The sequence below is a fragment of the Poeciliopsis prolifica genome, unplaced genomic scaffold (assembly GCF_027474105.1).
Source record: "Poeciliopsis prolifica strain line A6 unplaced genomic scaffold, Auburn_PproV2 SCAFFOLD044, whole genome shotgun sequence".
Lineage (NCBI taxonomy): Eukaryota > Metazoa > Chordata > Actinopteri > Cyprinodontiformes > Poeciliidae > Poeciliopsis > Poeciliopsis prolifica.
In genome coordinates, this window is record NW_026562419.1 from 2,353,906 (window position 1) to 2,374,680 (window position 20,775).

The 20,775-nt window shown below is 34.5% G+C and overlaps 2 pseudogenes; both read right to left on the reverse strand.

The window, feature by feature from the left end:
* Positions 1–566: 566 nt before the first annotated feature.
* Positions 567–5,497, reverse strand: LOC129376736 (microfibril-associated glycoprotein 4-like; annotated as a pseudogene).
* A 6,051-nt stretch (positions 5,498–11,548) lies between these two features.
* Positions 11,549–15,738, reverse strand: LOC129376418 (microfibril-associated glycoprotein 4-like; annotated as a pseudogene).
* Positions 15,739–20,775: the final 5,037 nt, after the last annotated feature.

Below are 20,775 nucleotides of genomic sequence, written 5' to 3' on the forward strand. Positions count from 1 at the left end.
CGCCTGAGCATTCAGTGAGTCTTTCACTTCATATAATAACAAAACTATCTTCAACCTGATCAAATCAATCAACACATCTCCAGAGTCTAAAAAATGTAATTTGTTTTTTCAACACATTGACGCACATCATATGGTCATTATAAATGGTCAAACTATAAATATTTTATTGTTCTCCTGATATTATTAGATCAAGTTCTTGTGCTTTTTTTTTACATTTTATTGCAAGAAAAAACAAATTGATGACTTTCTGCTGTTCTTGTTTCGCTTCCTGATTGTTTTCTGATAAAAATCAAATTACACTCCATTTCTTTGTCTTAGCTAACACCAGATATACTTTATTTTCTCTGGGAGTGACATAAACAGATCATTAAATAGACATAGATGTTGACATTGACACAGTTGAGCATAAAATTTAGAATTATGGAAGACCTGGTTGTTTTTCAATTAATTGCATTTAACCAAGAGGTTTGATTCTAAAAATGTTTCCATTTGGCCCAATTTGTGTTTTAAAACTGGCTTATTTTAATTCTTACATATAAAAAAATACAGACACACAAATATTGCTGCTGGCATCTTATTTATTATCAGAGATGAATTGATTACAGGTAGCAAACTCTCTCCAATGATTTAATCAACTGGATTATATTTATTAGTAATCAAGTGAACTTTTGACTCATGTTTGAAGCTAAAAGTTGATGGTTGATTATAAGAAAAGCATCTCATTATTTTTTGCTGGATGTTTGACCTGCAGATTTAAATGAGAGGACGGATCTTCATGCTGATGCTCTTCAGGGAGTAATTAACTCCCTTCCATGTACTCCATTCCACTCCAGTAGCATAGAGTGTGGTGTCAGCCCCCCAGTGATAAACCCCGTTAGGGTTTGTATAGTGACACTTATTGTACCAGAAAGCACCGAGATATTTATGGCACAGTTGCCGCTCACTTCCTGGTCTTTGTCAAAAGTGGTAAATTTCTGTTGGTGGTGATAGGAAAGGCTGTCTCCTGCAGAAATAATAATAGGATACAAAAACTATATGAATAAAACAGACATTCAGTTGAAAGCTTGAATAGTGAAAAAAAACAAATTCTGCGTGATCCAACATCAATAAAATTGTAATTTCAATATTTAACAAAAATGCTGACTTTGTGAAAAGCTGATAATGTTTTGTGAAATAAATTATGAGTTATGTTAATTTCTTACTGGGATATTATCAATGAGATCAATTAAATTTACTTTGTGCTATTAACTACCAACATCAATCTTCCTGCTTCAGAACCATAAGAACAAACTCTGGATTTAGATATAACTGATTTAATCCAATCAAGGTCTATTTCTCTTCCTGATTTGTCTAACTACAGTAAATTAGCTTTATAATTATTATTATTATTATTATATTATTATTATTATTTATTATTATTATTATTATTATTATTATTATTATTATTATATACACCAGGAGTGTATAATAATATCTTATAATACCAGGAGTGTATAATAATACACTCGTGGTGTATTATTATACACCAGGAGTGTATAATAATACACCAGAGTGTAGTGGTGTATTATCACCAGGAGTCACTCCGGTGTATATTACACACCAGGATCCATGCTCAGTGCCTTGCTCTACATTTCCAGACTCACTGCACGACTTTCAGACCCAGCACAAGTTGAATTATTTATTTTAAAAGACATAATTAGTGATGGGCATCATTCCATCCATCCATAAATTCATCCTGACTAGTAAAGTTAGAATGTGTTTTTTCTCATGACTCACCAGCGCCCCCTTTTTTGTTGAAACCACTCACATGCAGAATGTAACCATCAAACTCATCAGAGATGAAAAATGAAGAGTAACGGGCAAAGGCTTTGTTTCCGTCAAAGTCCTCCATATCGACCATCAGCTCACAGTCTTTATACCATGTCAACTCATGGATGTTATCAAGACCTGCACAGACATGAAAACTATTAAAGTTGGATTTTTACTGAGATTTTTGCACACACATTACTGTCCAGATCACTGCATTAATGCACCGTGGCATGGAGTCGATCACTCTGTGGTGTTGCTCAGGTGATATGAGAACCCACATGGCTCTGACCAACATCTGCAGCTCTTGTTGGGTCTTGACTGTCGCGTCTTCCTCTTCACAATAAGACAGATTTTCTACGACGTTTAGGTTCTTCTTCAAGATCAGCATCAGCATCAGTTCGACACAAGGAAAGCAACAGCTGAAATCTATGTTGCATATATCTGTGTGTGGTGGCTCTTCAAGCACTGACTCCATCTGCAGCCGACTCTACATTTCTAAATGGTTTTGTTTCATAATCCCCTCCAGGTGCAGTTATCCTGATTGCTTGTCCAATTCTTTTCCACTACATCTTTCTTCCGCCTCACTTCTCTATGAATGTGTGTGAAAACAGCTCTGTGCACAGCCAGCTTCTTTAGCTGTGATGTTTCTGTCTTGCCCTCTTGTGCAAGGGGTCATAGGTCATCTTTTGAACAACTGTCAGGTCAGCAGTCATTCCCATGATTGAATAACCTACAGACCTGGACTCAGCGACCATTTGGAAGCATTTGCAGGTGTTTTGACTTAAACTGATTAGTGTGTAGCACCAGAGCTCTGCAATATTGAACTTTTTCACAATATTAAATTTTCTGAAATACTGAATTTGTAGTTTTCATGAGTTGTCAGAAACAAATATCAACACTAAAAGAAGTAAACATTTTAAATATATCAAGCTGTATGAAATGAATTAATATGACATACAAATGTTACTTTTTGAATTAATTACTGATTGAAATAAACTTTTCCATAATATTCACAGTTTTTGACCTGCACCTGCACACCATCACTTAGTAACACAATAAAAATAGAAAGTCGAGACAATAACAGGTGTTGAAAAATGTGGCAATAACTATGTTATAAATATCGTAAATAAATAAACCAACCATTCATTGACTAACTGTTTAGGTCGGTGTCTCACCCAGCCAGTACTCTCCAGCAGCGTTTCCAAAGCCTCTCTTGTACTCCGCCCAGGGTCTGTAGAAGTTTACAGAGCCATCCATCCTCCTCTGGAAAACCTGGAACAACAAAGGAATCTGATCAAGAAGTGAACAACGTTCTCACTGACACACTCAGGGTGAAAAGGAAGTGGCTTGTACCAACTCTGAATTGGTATCAATAATCAATATTTAACATGACAAAACTGATCAAATCTTATCTCAGGCAGGTGAAAATGGAAGGACAATAAAGACTCTTCTTTCAACAGAACTTGATGTTTGTTGGATGAAAACCCCCAAGAATCCTGAGATAAACAAGTTGAAGTGTAAACAGAGAGAGTTCATGTAGAGATGGACTCACCGTCCAGCGTCCTCCCTCTGAGTCCATGTCGCAGTAAGCCTTCACACAAACACATTGATACAGTTTTATTATGTAATGCAATGTCACACTTTATGTGGAAAAATAAATACTATCATTGCCTCACTAATAAGTGAACGTATAATTAAATAAAATTTCTTCTCCATGAATAACTGATTTGGTTATAGGAAGAAAAAACTGGAGCTTGAACTGAAACAAGATACTAAACATCAAGAAAGTTCAGTTTCAAAGAGTCAGTTTATGTAATGTGTATGAAGATTAAGTAAAAACATCCTCAGCATTGTTAACAGATAAACCTCCAGTCTTGGTCCTGCACAGAACTTTAATCTGGATCTTCATTTTTATGAACAAACCAAACATAAAGTTCACCTTAACAGCAGATGAATATCCACTTGGATAGATGATGTAAACTCCACTGGGAAGTTTCTTGTTTATTGTAGATGTCATTGCAATCACGTGGCAGTTGGTCCTCAGCCGCTTCACAGCTGATCAGCAGTGGAGCCAGGAGGAAGAGAAGTGATAACAGCTGGAAGACAGAACATGACACCTTCTGAACATCATCAGAGAAACTCTGATTAATGTTCATTTAGTCAGATTAAACCTGATCCCTGATCTTGTCCTGCATGTGCCTGTAAGCTGTGCTGCCAGATTTTCAGTCAGAATTATGCTGAATTCTGCCTTAACAAAGGTTTCTGGTTGGTTTGATCCTCCATTTTTTAACAACTCATTTCATCAGTCCTGTTAACAAATGTTATTTCCAGAGCCAAAACTATGTACAGTGTTTACATGCATTGAGTGTTTGGATAAATTTAAACACTCAAATTTACTCAACATTTCAGTGACTGAACAAAATATCAAACATTTTAAATAATTAACAAACTCACTAGAAGTTGTTTAATTTTTACATTTTTTGACTACATAGTGAAATATCTTGTTGTTGTTTGTGTTCATATTCTAATCATTATTGATGTTTCATAATTTGTACATTTTATGTACAATGTCTCTGCGCTGATTTTTATTTTGGTCATTTGTTGTTAACAAGATTTTAAACATTAAAAATACCTTTCCTTGTTAAAATAAATAAAGATAGATGAATTATTTTTTATTTTTTTACAGTGCAAGTTACAGGCTTACCTTCATCTTTACTGTTGATCTGGATAAATTGATCAAACTTGATGAAAATCTGGAGTTTGACTTGCAGCACAATGAAATTCCCTGTTAATGTAAAACATAGAGAAACTTTAGTGGACAAACTCAGTTGTAAATGAATTCATGTGTTCATCTCTCACCTGCAGCTGGAATGAACTTGATTCCAAACTTCTGCTTCTCCTCTGTGTCTCCGACGTTCAGACTCCGTTATTTATACCTGCTGATGTGTCACCTCACCTTGATGATCAGGAATCTAAATCAAACATCACCTGATGAAAAAACATGAGCTTGGTTTCTTCATTTTACATTTTACTTCTTTCTGAACTTTGGATAATGAGTCTCAATTGCACAAATAATGCAAAATAAAATGTAACATTAATATAACTGGAGATGCGGCTTGCATGGATTTTGCGGTTGAATTGATGGATGAGAGCCACCTCAAATTCATCTGTAGCAAAATTATTTCAATCATGTTTTGCAACCACTTACTGTTTTCTGAGAGTTTTAGTAGAAATTTCCAAAAATGTTCTCCTGCTCTTCCATCAACTTTGTTGAAATAATTTGCCCTTCTGGCTTAAAAAAGGACTTAATATTTGAGGGATTTTAAGAAAGTACATAAAATCTGAAATGGTCGATGATCTGAATGCAAAGGCTCTTCTTGATTAGTTTTTGTGAATATACAGTAAAATATGTTTGTTAACTATAGTTCATTATAATAATATAATAATTCAATATATAACATAATTATGAAACCCAATTGTATTACATTATTACATAATGCAGTGTAACAAGCTCAAAGAAACATCAGAACATTCAGAGTCATTGAAGATCACCTTCAAAAACACAAACAGTCTCAACTCAATAAAGAAGTCGTTGAAGTTAGATCAAATCTTTTTACCAAAGCAGAATCAAAATTACCTTTTTTCCTTCACTTCAGCATCAGACAAGCTTCAGCTCTTCTGTCTGGAGGTCCTGGAAACAGCTGCTCTTATACACAGTCACTGACAGACCTGTCAATAATACACTAGTGACTCTATAATGTTTCAGTGAAATCAAAGCAAAGATGTGATTTTTACTTTATGACTTCAGCATCAGGGATTATTTTCACTGATGACATTTTTTGGAAAAAGGATTTAGCTTGTACTTCCTGTCCTTGTTAATTCATTTCCTGTTTTTGTGTTCTGAGTTGTGATGTTTTGAATCCTTTGTGATGTTTCAGTGAAAAGTCCCAGGATACATATTAATCTGACGAAATTAGGATTTTATTCCTAACAAGCCCAAGTTACAAATAGATCCATACAAAGCAGGAAGTAACAACAGGAACAAAATGTTATTTTTCAACTTTCTTGACAAAGTTAAAAAAATGCCCCGTTTTCATATTTCCTAGTGTGTGCTCACTAGCACACACACTATGCTAGTTTATGAATACAAGCCTGAAAATTCACATGTCCAAATTTTCCATTCACTTGGCTGCAGAGGGAAAAGCAATTTTCTCCTCTTTGCATAAATGAACAGGTTGATGTTGCCTCTTGTGTGTCGAGACCAAAAGAATCTAATTCTGTAAATGATCTTGAAAGATCTCTGTAGGATAGCCTGACATGTTTAGCTCTGTTACATTTTAACAAATATGTTAAGATGTAACATATTTGTTACAACTTAACATCTAATGTCAAAAAGTAACAGAGATGTTAAGATGTAACATCTTTGTTACTCTTAACAGAGATGTAACTGAATCATCAACTTTGATTCAGTTGTTGCAAATTCACTGCAGCCGTTTGTTGATGTAGAATAATTAATATTGCCATAAAAACTCTCATCTCATATCAGGCATGTTGTGGGACCACATTGTCTCAGCTGTGCTGTGTTTCCTGTGAGCTCTGAGAAAACAGAACGTTAGCTTTGGTTCCTCTAGGCAGTGGCCTCAGTCTGCATTCCTCCAGGACCCGAGTCCTGCAAGTTTCAGATGTGTGTCCCTTGACCTAAAGACTTTAATTTAACTGTCTCACTGGCATGCAGTGAGGCTCTGCAGAACTCTGTTGATGAGCTGCTATTGGAGCCAGGTGTGCTTAAGTATCTAAAAGTTGCAGGACACCAGGAAGACTTCCTGCCCCAACAATCAGGAATCAAAGGAAGGATTGGTGACCAGGACTGGTTGGTCAGGAGGTTCTTCTGTCATAGGGCAAAACACAAAAAGTGAATTTAATTGTTCAAAGAAACATAAATATCAACACAATTTAGTTTAAATTGCTTTATTAAATTCGAACAAAGAAAATGTTTATTTGTTTAATTTATTTTGAGTGCGACACACTGAGTGCCTGCACCTTCGCCATGTTACTGGAGACAGAGTAGTCAGGTTGTTCATTAATACCTGCAGCTGATTATTGATACCTGAGTTTCCAAAGAATCTCAGGAAATGTTAACGCGAACAGGGTTATTCTACGGTCGCATGGAAGGAAAATCTTTGCACTTTTTATATTTAGGTCAATGAAAGAAAACGAGAAAACACAGGAAATGAGTAAAATAATAAACTACAGATCATATGGATTTGTTCTGGCATAAAACTGGTCTTTAGATTCTGTTTAAATATTCAGAAATAAAATGATCAATGTGAAAAGAAAACGGATGAAATATAAATGTGTATTATGCCATGTTTGAAGATTTTCAAGTGTTTCCTGAACTGCATATGCAGGTTGTGCTTTAATCTGTTGCTGTGGGCTGTAAATGTTTATGACTCCAGAGATGTTTTCAGGTCAATGTCATTAACCCTCGGGCGTTTCCTAATTTTCTATTTATGCCCCTTCTCCTATACTTCTTTTGTTTTCATTATGTCTCAGTGTTTTTGTTGTGCTGAGGAGCTTGGTGTGAGGGGTTGGCAGCAGATTGAGAAGGCAGGTGCAGGTCAAATGCAAGTTCAATTTGTGCATCAATCCAGTTTCTTTAATGTGTGTGTGGGGGGGTCGGAGGCAGGTGTGTGTGTATGTGTGCGTATGTATTGGAGGAGTTTGTGTGTGGCTTTGAACTCTTTTTCTGGAGTTCAAATGGTTGTCAGAGCAGTCAGGTTGTTCATTAATACCTGCAGCTGATTATTGATACCTGAGTTTCAGAATCTCAGTAAATGTTAACATGAACAGGGTTATTCTGCGGTTCCATGGAAGGAAAATATTTATACTTATTATGTTTAGGTCCATGAAAGAATGAGGAAAGTTAGGAAATGAATAAAATAATAAACTATAGCTCACATTGATGGTTTCTGGAATAAAGCTGGTCTTTAGATTCGGTTTAAATATTCATGCAAATCCAGATATAAAGCAATGTTTTAAAAAAAAGATTCCTCAGAATAAATTAATATCAGAATGATCAATGTAAAAAGAAAATTGATGAAATATAAATGTGTAGTATGTCATCTATGAAGGTTTTCATGAGTTTCCTGAACTGCATATGCAGGTTGTGCTTTAATATGTTGCTGTGGGCTGTAAATGTTTATGACTGCAGAGACGTTTTCAGATCAAGGTCATGAACTAAGAAGCTCTGAGGATAAAACCTGTTTGTTTCTCATTCAGGTTTATCATATTTCACTGGAGGTCATGCTGAACGGTTGAATTTTAATGGTGACATATATATGATCTACAGAAAAACAATCTGCAGAACATTTACACTTTTTGTTTCTTACTAAAAACTTGTAAAAGTTAAAAAGGTTCCCATCCAACAGCAGGAAAAGTGTATGTCTGATATTGACAGGTAGGTTTTAAAAACATTGAGACATTTTAATATTGCTAAGATGTGTCTGTTATTACTTATCACATGTTTGCGCAAAGATTTCTGCACATAAACTGCAGAAAATCAGACAAATTCAATCTTTAGAAACTGGGGAATGAAAAATGTTCAAGTGAAATCTGTTAGAGGTATTTTTTGTATGAAGCTTATGGCTTCACTCAATACATAACATTTAACTTAAGTCTTTAAAATGTAGTTTAAACTTTGCAGCTTTACATAATGAATTAATTGACGCAATTATAATTCAGCATTTGGTGTGATTTAATAATAAATAAGGAGGTGAAAACAGATGCACTGATTTTGACCACAAACAATGAGAGAAAAAAAGAAAGAAAGAAAGAAAGGAAAGGAAGAAAGAAGAGGTTGCTGTCATCCGTTTTATAACCACTAAGTGTAACTGTTTGATTTTCTGTCAGATGTTTGGAACATTTTTCTAATCTGCAGAATAATGGGACAGGATGTAGATGAAGTCTAATAAAAAGCTCTCACAATCTCAGAGAAATTCTGCAATGTTTTAGTGATACCAATCTAATTAAATGAAATATAATTTCATCAATCACTATTAAGTTAAGGATGAACTCATAAAGACTGAATTGATCACATAGTGAACATATTGAATGGAATGAGAGGAAGATATCTTTAAAACAGAATAACAACAATCACTGGGAAATTAATTAGTATAACTTGTATGTTATCTTAAAGAATTAATGCTTACACTAATACTAATCACATTGTAAGGCTACCTCTACCTTGAGTTTATTTAAAACCTTTTTTGAATTAGCCTTTTCTTAATTTTTAACTTCTACTCGTTTACTGTTTAAAATTTACTTTCTCTATTTTTACTCCGCTTGATCGTTTACTAAAATTATTATTATTATTATTATTATTATTATTGGTGACTATCTTCTTGCTGAATGTTGTTTTTTACTTTCTTGTACAAGCACTTTGAATAGTCTTTGGCTGAAAGGAGATGAATAAATAAAGTTGTCTTGCTTTGCCCAAATGGTTGCAGAACCTCAGTTGCCTCCTTGGCCTTTACCTCGCCTTCAGATGGAAGCACAGGAGAGGAAGCTAGTACATAAAGCAGAGTTGATTTCAAATTTCGAGTCCATAAATTGGGAACTGATGCTGAGTAAGAGGTCAAATTGAAACAGCATGACTTGAAGATTTGCGACTTTCACTAAGCAAGTCACCGCTTGGTGAATCTGTTCATTCAATTCTTTTTTCCAATGTCAGTTACGAGGTGTCAAGTTTCCTAGATAATGGTTGTAATATATATATCAGTCATATATTCAATATATATGGTTGCAGGCTTTAAAACTGTTCCTATTGTTTTATCTTAAATATTCAGATATACAACATTTATGCTGCAAAAACTTTCCAGTTGCAATGAAAGTTAAGAACATTTAAAGTTTATATTTGCACTGAAAGGTAAAAAATTCTTCCAGACCTTTGCAGCTTCATTGTGAAATATTACACAAAAAATGAACATAAACTGGAGATTTGGTTCAATTATATGTTTAAAAGGCTAATTATACCAATATATTCCATACTTTTTAATTGTTTATAAGACTGTTGAAAAAATGCAGGGTTTTCAATTAGTATTAATGCACTACATTAATGCACTACATGTTGCGTTTGCAAATCAAACCATAAAATAAATTGTATTGGCACATATAAGCTTGGAAAAAATACAAATTCGGGTTTGAGGCCCAGCTGGTTCATTCATATGGATCCATATGCAACTTCCCAAGTTTATTAAAATGCATAAATAGCTTCTGAAAGAATGACCCATGCCCAGTTTTTAGAAAAATTGTCTAAGTTCATTTACTTATGAGTTTATTTGAAAGGCTATGTTTTTATATTATTATTCTGTGTGTTGTTTACTTGACTCCTTTCTTTTGTGGTACAATATTAACTGTTTTTTCAGAAGTTTGCTTGGGGGTTGGAAATGTTTATACATGCTTGTGATACCAGCTGCTTTGATCATTAGCTGTCTGTGTTAACAGCTACCTGTTGTTATTATTATTATTATTATTATTATTATTATTTTTATTATTATTATTATTGTTGTTGTTGTTGTATTATTATAATAATACACAGGTAATAACACAGGTAGCTGTGCCAACAGCTACCTGCTAACACAGGTATAACGGTCAGCCTTGTGTCCAGGTAAGGGCATGTTCACAGAAGGTCCCAAAACACCTTGTGGTTAAGGTTATTGATCAATTGTTTGTGTGACTGTGTGAAAAAGCCCAACCTTTTTTCTTGTAAACATAATAAAAGGCAGTTGAGAGCCGGTGGAGGAGACACAACACGGTGTTTGACGGTGGTAGAAAAGTAATTTGTGTCTTTGGTTGGGAACCAAAATAGACCCAACACCAGTTTCTTGATAATCAGAACTTAAAAGTCATTTAACAAAATTACTTTTTCTTTTCAGATTAACACCTGGAGTTTCCATTAACATTCAAACTACTCATTTCATTACTTTGGTATAGTAGTCCACCAATAAATATCAATTTTAAGTTGAAGCACAATGCATTTGTTGGAGCTCTGCAGCATTTTCTGCTTTTAATTTCTATAATTTGCAAAAGTAAAAATAGAATTTGAATATTATTACAGGCATTTCCCCAAACATCTGCACTATGTATCAGAAAAGGAACAATCAGTGAATTGTATAATATCCACTACGCCTGAGCATTCAGTGAGTCTTTCACTTCATATAATAACAAAACTTTCTTCAACCTGATCAAATCAATCAACACATCTCCAGAGTCTAAAAATCATGTAATTTGTTTTTTCAACACATTGACGCACATCATATGGTCATTATAAATGGTCAAACTATAAATATTTATTGTTCTCCTGATATTATTAGATCAAGTTCTTGTGCTTTTTTTTACATTTTATTGCAAGAAAAAACAAATTGATGACTTTCTGCTGTTCTTGTTTCGCTTCCTGATTGTTTTCTGATAAAAATCAAATTACACTCCATTTCTTTGTCTTAGCTAACACCAGATATACTTTATTTTCTCTGGGAGTGACATAAACAGATCATTAAATAGACATAGATGTTGACATTGACACAGTTGAGCATAAAATTTAGAATTATGGAAGACCTGGTTGTTTTTCAATTAATTGCATTTAACCAAGAGGTTTGATTCTAAAAATGTTTCCATTTGGCCCAATTTGTTTTAAAACTGGCTTATTTTAATTCTTACATATAAAAAAATACAGACACACAAATATTGCTGCTGGCATCTTATTTATTATCAGAGATGAATTGATTACAGGTAGCAAACTCTCTCCAATGATTTAATCAACTGGATTATATTTATTAGAAATCAAGTGAACTTTTGACTCATGTTTGAAGCTAAAAGTTGATGGTTGATTATAAGAAAAGCATCTCATTATTTTTTGCTGGATGTTTGACCTGCAGATTTACTTGGCAGGACGGATCTTCATGCTGATGCTCTTCAGGGAGTAATTAACTCCCTTCCATGTACCCCATTCCACTCCAATAGCATAGAGTGTGTTGTCAGCCCCCAGCGATAAACCCCGTTAGGGTTTGTATAGTGACACTTATTGTACCAGAAAGCACCGAGATATTTTATGGCACAGTTGCCGCTCAACTCATCCTGGTCTTTGTCAAAAGTGGTAAATTTCTGTTGGTGGTGATAGGAAAGGCTGTCTCCTGCAGAAATAATAATAGGATACAAAAACTATATGAATAAAACAGACATTCAGTTGAAAGCTTGAATAGTGAAAAAAAAATACAAATTCTGCGTGATCCAACATCAATAAAATTGTAATTTCAATATTTAACAAAAATGCTGACTTTGTGAAAAGTTGATAATGTTTTGTGAAAAAATTATGAGTTATGTTAATTTCTTACTGGGATATTATCAATGAGATCAATTAAATTTACTTTGTGCTGTTAACTACCAACATCAATCTTCCTGCTTCAGAACCATAAGAACAAACTCTGGATTTAGATATAACTGATTTAATCCAATCAAGGTCTATTTCTCTTAATCCTGATTTGTCTAACTACAGTAAATTAGCTTTATTAATTATTATTATTATTATTATTATTATTATTATTATTATTATTATTATTATACACCAGGAGTGTATTGTAATACACTCCTGGTGTATTATTATACACCAGGAGTGTGTAATAATACACTCCTGGTGTATATTACACACCAGGATCCATGCTCAGTGCCTTGCTCTACATTTCCAGACTCACTGCACGACTTTCAGACCCAGCACAAGTTGAATTATTTATTTTAAAAAGACATAATTAGTGATGGGCATCATTCCATCCATCCATAAATTCATCCTGACTAGTAAAGTTAGAATGTGTTTTTTCTCATGACTCACCAGCGCCCCCTTTTTGTTGAAACCACTCACATGCAGAAGGTAACCATCAAGCTCATCATCGATGTAAAATGAAGAGTAACGGGCAAAGGCTTTTTTTCCATCAAAGTCCTCCATATCGACCATCAGCTCACAGTCTTTATACCATGTCAACTTATGGATGTTATCAAGACCTGCACAGACATGAAAACTATTAAAGTTGGATTTTTACTGAGATTTTTGCACACACATTACTGTCCAGATCACTGCATTAATGCACCGTGGCATGGAGTCGATCACTCTGTGGTGTTGCTCAGGTGATATGAGAACCCACATGGCTCTGACCAACATCTGCAGCTCTTGTTGGGTCTTGACTGTCGCGTCTTCCTCTTCACAATAAGACAGATTTTCTACGACGTTTAGGTTCTTCTTCAAGATCAGCATCAGCATCAGTTCGACACAAGGAAAGCAACAGCTGAAATCTATGTTGCATATATCTGTGTGTGGTGGCTCTTCAAGCACTGACTCCATCTGCAGCCGACTCTACATTTCTAAATGGTTTTGTTTCATAATCCCCTCCAGGTGCAGTTATCCTGATTGCTTGTCCAATTCTTTTCCACTACATCTTTTCTTCCGCCTCACTTCTCTATGAATGTGTGTGAAAACAGCTCTGTGCACAGCCAGCTTCTTTAGCTGTGATGTTTCTGTCTTGCCCTCTTGTGCAAGGGGTCATAGGTCATCTTTTGAACAACTGTCAGGTCAGCAGTCATTCCCATGATTGAATAACCTACAGACCTGGACTCAGCGACCATTTGGAAGCATTTACAGGTGTTTTGACTTAAACTGATTAGTGTGTAGCACCAGAGCTCTGCAATATTGAACTTTTTCACAATATTAAAATTTTCTGAAATACTGAATTTGTAGTTTTCATGAGTTGTCAGAAACAAATATCAACACTAAAAGAAGTAAACATTTGAAATATATCAAGCTGTATGAAATGAATTAATATGACATACAAATGTTACTTTTTGAATTAATTACTGATTGAAATAAACTTTTCCATAATATTCACAGTTTTTGACCTGCACCTGCACACCATCACTTAGTAACACAATAGTAAAATAGAAAGTCGAGACAATAAACAGGTGTTGAAAAATGTGGCAATAACTATGTTATAAATATCGTAAAAATAAACCAACCATTCATTGACTAACTGTTTAGGTCGGTGTCTCACCCAGCCAGTACTCTCCAGCAGCGTTTCCAAAGCCTCCTTGTACTCCGCCCAGGGTCTGTAGAAGTTTACAGAGCCATCCATCCTCCTCTGGAAAACCTGGAACAACAAAGGAATCTGATCAAGAAGTGAACAACGTTCTCACTGACACACTCAGGGTGAAAAGGAAGTGGCTTGTACCAACTCTGAATTGGTATCAATAATCAATATTTAACATGACAAAACTGATCAAATCTTATCTCAGGCAGGTGAAAATGGAAGGACAATAAAGACTCTTCTTTCAACAGAACTTGATGTTTGTTGGATGAAAACCCCCAAGAATCCTGAGATAAACCAAGTTGAAGTGTAAACAGAGAGAGTTCATGTAGAGATGGACTCACCGTCCAGCGTCCTCCCTCTGAGTCCATGTCGCAGTAAGCCTTCACACAAACACATTCATGACTTGATACAGTTTTTATTATGTAATGCAATGTCACACTTTATGTGGAAAAATAAATACTATCATTGCCTCACTAATAAGTGAACGTATAATTAAATAAAATTTCTTCTCCATGAATAACTGATTTGGTTATAGGAAGAAAAAACTGGAGCTCCAGTTTTCCAGTTTTCCAGTTTCCAGTTTTCCAGTTTTCAAGATACTAACCATCAAGAAAGTTCAGTTTCAAAGAGTCAGTTTATGTAATGTGTATGAAGATTAAGTAAAAACATCCTCAGCATTGTTAACAGATAAACCTCCAGTCTTGGTCCTGCACAGAACTTTAATCTGGATCTTCATTTTTATGAACAAACCAAACATAAAGTTCACCTTAACAGCAGATGAATATCCACATGGATAGATGATGTAAACTCCACTGGGAAGTTTCTTGTTCGTATTGTAGATGTCATTGCAATCACGTGGCAGTTGGTCCTCAGCCGCTTCACAGCTGATCAGCAGTGGAGCCAGGAGGAAGAGAAGTGATAACAGCTGGAAGACAGAACATGACACCTTCTGAACATCATCAGAGAAACTCTGATTAACGTTCATTTAGTCAGATTAAACCTGATCCCTGATCTTGTCCTGCATGTGGCCTGTAAGCTGTGCTGCCAGATTTTCAGTCAGAATTATGCTGAATTCTGCCTTAACAAAGGTTTCTGGTTGGTTTGATCCTCCATTTTTTAACAACTCATTTCATCAGTCCTGTTAACAAATGTTATTTCCAGAGCCAAAACTATGTACAGTGTTTACATGCATTGAGTGTTTGGATAAATTTAAACACTCAAATTTACTCAACATTTCAGTGACTGAACAAAATATCAAACATTTTAAATAATTAACAAACTCACTAGAAGTTGTTTAATTTTTACATTTTTTGACTACATAGTGAAATATCTTGTTGTTGTTTGTGTTCATATTCTAATCATTATTGATGTTTCATAATTTGTACATTTTACGTACAATGTCTCTGCGCTGATTTTTATTTTGGTCATTTGTTGTTAACAAGATTTTAAACATTAAAAATACCTTTCCTTGTTAAAATAAATAAAGATAGATGAATTATTTTTTATTTTTTTACAGTGCAAGTTACAGGCTTACCTTCATCTTTACTGTTGATCTGGATAAATTGATCAAACTTGATGAAAATCTGGAGTTTGACTTGCAGCACAATGAAATTCCCTGTTAATGTAAAACATAGAGAAACTTTAGTGGACAAACTCAGTTGTAAATGAATTCATGTGTTCATCTCTCACCTGCAGCTGGAATGAACTTGATTCCAAACTTCTGCTTCTCCTCTGTGTCTCCGACGTTCAGACTCCGTTATTTATACCTGCTGATGTGTCACCTCACCTTGATGATCAGGAATCTAAATCAAACATCACCTGATGAAAACATGAGCTTGGTTTCTTCATTTTACATTTTACTTCTTTCTGAACTTTGGATAATGAGTCTCAATTGCACAAATAATGCAAAATAAAATGTAACATTAATATAACTGGAGATGCGGCTTGCATGGATTTTGCGGTTGAATTGATGGATGAGAGCCACCTCAAATTCATCTGTAGCAAAATTATTTCAATCATGTTTTGCAACCACTTACTGTTTTCTGAGAGTTTTAGTAGAAATTTCCAAAAATGTTCTCCTGCTCTTCCATCAACTTTGCTGAAATAATTTGCCCTTCTGGCTTAAAAAAGGACTTAATATTTGAGGGATTTTAAGAAAGTACATAAAATCTGAAATGGTCGATGATCTGAATGCAAAGGCTCTTCTTGATTGGTTTTTGTGAATATACAGTAAAATATGTTGTTAACTATAGTTCATTATAATAATATAATAATTCAATATATAACATAATTATGAAACCCAATTGTATTACATTATTACATAATGCAGTGTAACAAGCTCAAAGAAACATCAGAACATTCAGAGTCATTGAAGATCACCTTCAAAAACACAAACAGTCTCAACTCAATAAAGAAGTCGTTGAAGTTAGATCAAATCTTTTTACCAAAGCAGAATCAAAATTACCTTTTTTCCTTCACTTCAGCATCAGACAAGCTTCAGCTCTTCTGTCTGGAGGTCCTGGAAACAGCTGCTCTTATACACAGTCACTGACAGACCTGTCAATAATACACTAGTGACTCTATAATGTTTCAGTGAAATCAAAGCAAAGATGTGATTTTTACTTTATGACTTCAGCATCAGGGATTATTTTCACTGATGACATTTTTTGGAAAAAGGATTTAGCTTGTACTTCCTGTCCTTGTTAATTCATTTCCTGTTTTTGTGTTCTGAGTTGTGATGTTTTGAATCCTTTGTGATGTTTCAGTGAAAAGTCCCAGGATACATATTAATCTGACGAAATTAGGATTTTATTCCTAACAAGCCCAAGTTACAAATAGATCCATACAAAGCAGGAAGTAACAACAGGAACAAAATGTTATTTTTCAACTTTCTTGACAAAGTTAAAAAAATGCCCCGTTTTCATATTTCCTAGTGTGTGCTCACTAGCACACACACTATGCTAGTTTATGAATACAAGCCTGAAAATTCACATGTCCAAATTTTCCATTCACTTGGCTGCAGAGGGAAAAGCAATTTTCTCCTCTTTGCATAAATGAACAGGTTGATGTTGCCTCTTGTGTGTCGAGACCAAAAGAATCTAATTCTGTAAATGATCTTGAAAGATCTCTGTAGGATAGCCTGACATGTTTAGCTCTGTTACATTTTAACAAATATGTTAAGATGTAACATATTTGTTACAACTTAACATCTAATGTCAAAAAGTAACAGAGATGTTAAGATGTAACATCTTTGTTACATCTTAACTGAGATGTAACTGAATCATCAACATTGATTCAGTTGTTGCAATTTGCAGCCGTTTGTTGATGTAGAATAATTAAGATTGCCATAAAAACTCTCATCTTATATCAGGCATGTTGTGGGACCACATTGTCTCAGCTGTGCTGTGTTTCCTGTGAGCTCTGAGAAAACAGAACGTTAGCTTTGGTTCCTCTAGGCAGTGGCCTCAGTCTGCATTCCTCCAGGACCCGAGTCCTGCAAGTTTCAGATGTGTCCCTTGACCTAAAGACTTTAATTTAACTGTCTCACTGGCATGCAGTGAGGCTCTGCAGAGCTCTGTTGATGAGCTGCTATTGGAGCCAGGTGTGCTGAAGTATCTAAAAGTTGCAGGACACCAGGAAGACTTCCTGCCCCAACAATCAGGAATCAAAGGAAGGATTGGTGACCAGGACTGGTTAGTCAGGAGGTTCTTCTGTCATAGGGAAAAACACAAAAAGTGAATTTAATTGTTCAAAGAAACATAAATATCAAGACAATTTAGTTTAAATTGCTTTATTAAATTCGAACAAAGAAAATGTTTATTTGTTTAATTTATTTTGAGTGCGACACACTGAGTGCCTGCACCTTCGCCATGTTACTCTGGAGACAGAGTAGTCAGGTTGTTCATTAATACCTGCAGCTGATTATTGATACCTGAGTTTCCAAAGAATCTCAGGAAATGTTAACGCGAACAGGGTTATTCTACGGTCACATGGAAGGAAAATCTTTGCACTTTTTAATTTAGGTCAATGAAAGAAAACAAGAAAACACAGGAAATGAGTAAAATAATAAACTACAGATCATATGGATTTGTTCTGGCATAAAACTTGTCTTTAGATTCTGTTTAAATATTCAGAAATAAAATGATCAATGTGAAAAGAAAACGAATGAAATATAAATATGTATTATGCCATGTTTGAAGATTTTCAAGTGTTTCCTGAACTGCATATGCAGGTTGTGCTTTAATCTGTTGCTGTGGGCTGTAAATGTTTATGACTCCAGAGATGTTTTCAGGTCAATGTCATTAACCCTCGGGCGTTCCTAATTTTCTATTTATGCCCCTTCTCCTATACTTCATTTGTTTTCATTATGTCTCAGTGTTTTTTGTTGTGCTGAGGAGCTTGGTGTGAGGGGTTGGCAGCAGATTGAGAAGGCAGGTGCAGGTCAAATGCAAGTTCAATTTGTGCATCAATCCAGTTTCTTTAATGTGTGTGTGTGGGGGGTCGGAGGCAGGTGTGTGTGTATGTGTGCGTATGTATTGGAGAGAGTTTGTGTGTGGCTTTGAACTCTTTTTCTGGAGTTCAAATGGTTGTCAGAGCAGTCAGGTTGTTCATTAATACCTGCAGCTGATTATTGATACCTGAGTTTCAGAGAATCTCAGTAAATGTTAACATGAACAGGGTTATTCTGCGGTTCCATGGAAGGAAAATATTTATACTTATTATGTTTAGGTCCATGAAACAAAATGAGGAAAAGTTAGGAAATGAATAAAATAATAAGCTACAGCTCACATTGATGGTTTCTGGAATAAAGCTGGTCTTTAGATTCGGTTTAAATATTCATGCAAATCCAGATATAAAGTAATGTTTTAAAAAAAGATTCCTCAGAATAAATTAATATCAGAATTATAAAGGTAAAAAGAGAATTGATGAAATATAAATGTGTAGTATGTCATCTATGAAGGTTTTCATGAGTTTCCTGAGCTGCATATGCAGGTTGTGCTTTAATATGTTGCTGTGGGCTGTAAATGTTTATGACTGCAGAGACGTTTTCAGGTCAAGGTCATGAACTAAGAAGCTCTGAGGATAAAATCTGTTTGTTTATCATTCAGGTTTATCATATTTCACTGAAGGTCATGCTGAACGGTTGAATTTTAATGGTGACATATATATGATCTACAGAAAAACAATCTGCAGAACATTTACACTTTTTGTTTTTTCTTACTAAAAACTTGTAAAAAGTTAAAAAGGTTCCCATCCAACAGCAGGAAAAGTGTATGTCTGATATTGACAGGTAGGTTTTAAAAACATTGAGACATTTTAATATTGCTAAGATGTGTCTGTTATTACTTATCACATGTTTGCGCAAAGATTTCTGCACATAAACTGCAGAAAATCAGACAAATTCAATCTTTAGAAACTGGGGAATGAAAATGTTCAAGTGAAATCTGTTAGAGGTATTTTTTGTATGAAGCTTATGGCTTCACTCAATACATAACATTTAACTTAAGTCTTTAAAATGTAGTTTAAACTTTGCAGCTTTACATAATGAATTAATTGACGCAATTATAATTCAGCATTTGGTGTGATTTAATAATAAATAAGGAGGTGAAAACAAGCACTGATTTTGACCACAAACAATGAGAGAAAAAAAGAAAGAAGAAAGAAAGAAAGGAAGAAAGAAAGAAAGAAAGAAAGAAAGAAAGAAAGAAAGAAAGAAAGAACGAAAGAAAGAAAGAAAGAAAGAAGAGGTTGCTGTCATCCGTTTTATAACCACTAAGTGTAACTGTTTGATTTTCTGTCAGATGTTTGGAACATTTTTCTAATCTGCAGAATAATGGGACAGGATGTAGATGAAGTCTAATAAAAAGCTCTCACAATCTCAGAGAAATTCTGCAATGTTTTAGTGATATCAATCTAATTAAATGAAATATAATTTCATCAATCACTATTAAGTTAAGGATGAACTCATAAAGACTGAATTGATCACATAGTGAACATATTGAATGGAATGAGAGGAAGATATCTTTAAAACAGAATAACAACAATCACTGGGAAATTAATTAGTATAACTTGTATGTTATCTTAAAGAATTAATGCTTACACTAATACTAATCACATTGTAAGGCTACCTCTACCTTGAGTTTATTTAAAACCTTTTTGAATTAGCCTTTTCTTAATTTTTAACTTCTACTCGTTTACTGTTTAAAATTTACTTTCTCTATTTTTACTCCGCTTGATCGTTTACTAAAATTATTATTATTATTATTATTATTATTATTTTGTGACTATCTTCTTGCTGAATGTTGTTTTTTACTTTCTTGTACAAGCACTTTGAATAGTCTTTGGCTGAAAGGAGATGAATAAATAAAGTTGTCTTGCTTTGCCCAAATGGTTGCAGAACCTCAGTTGCCTCCTTGGCCTTTACCTCGCCTTCAGATGGAAGCACAGGAGAGGAAGCTAGTACATAAAGCAGAGTTGATTTCAAATTTCGAGTCCATAAATTGGGAACTGATGCTGAGTAAGAGGTCAAATTGAAACAGCATGACTTGAAAGATTTGCGACTTTCACTAAGCAAGTCACCGCTTGGTGAATCTGTTCATTCAATTCTTTTTTCCAATGTCAGTTACGAGGTGTCAAGTTTCCTAGATAATGGTTGTAATATATATCAGTCATATATATTCAATATATATGGTTGCAGGCTTTAAAACTGTTCCTATTGTTTTATCTTAAATATTCAGATATACAACATTTATGCTGCAAAAACTTTCCAGTTGCAATGAAAGTTGAAACATTTAAAGTTTATATTTGCACTGAAAGGTAAAAAATTCTTCCAGACCTTTGC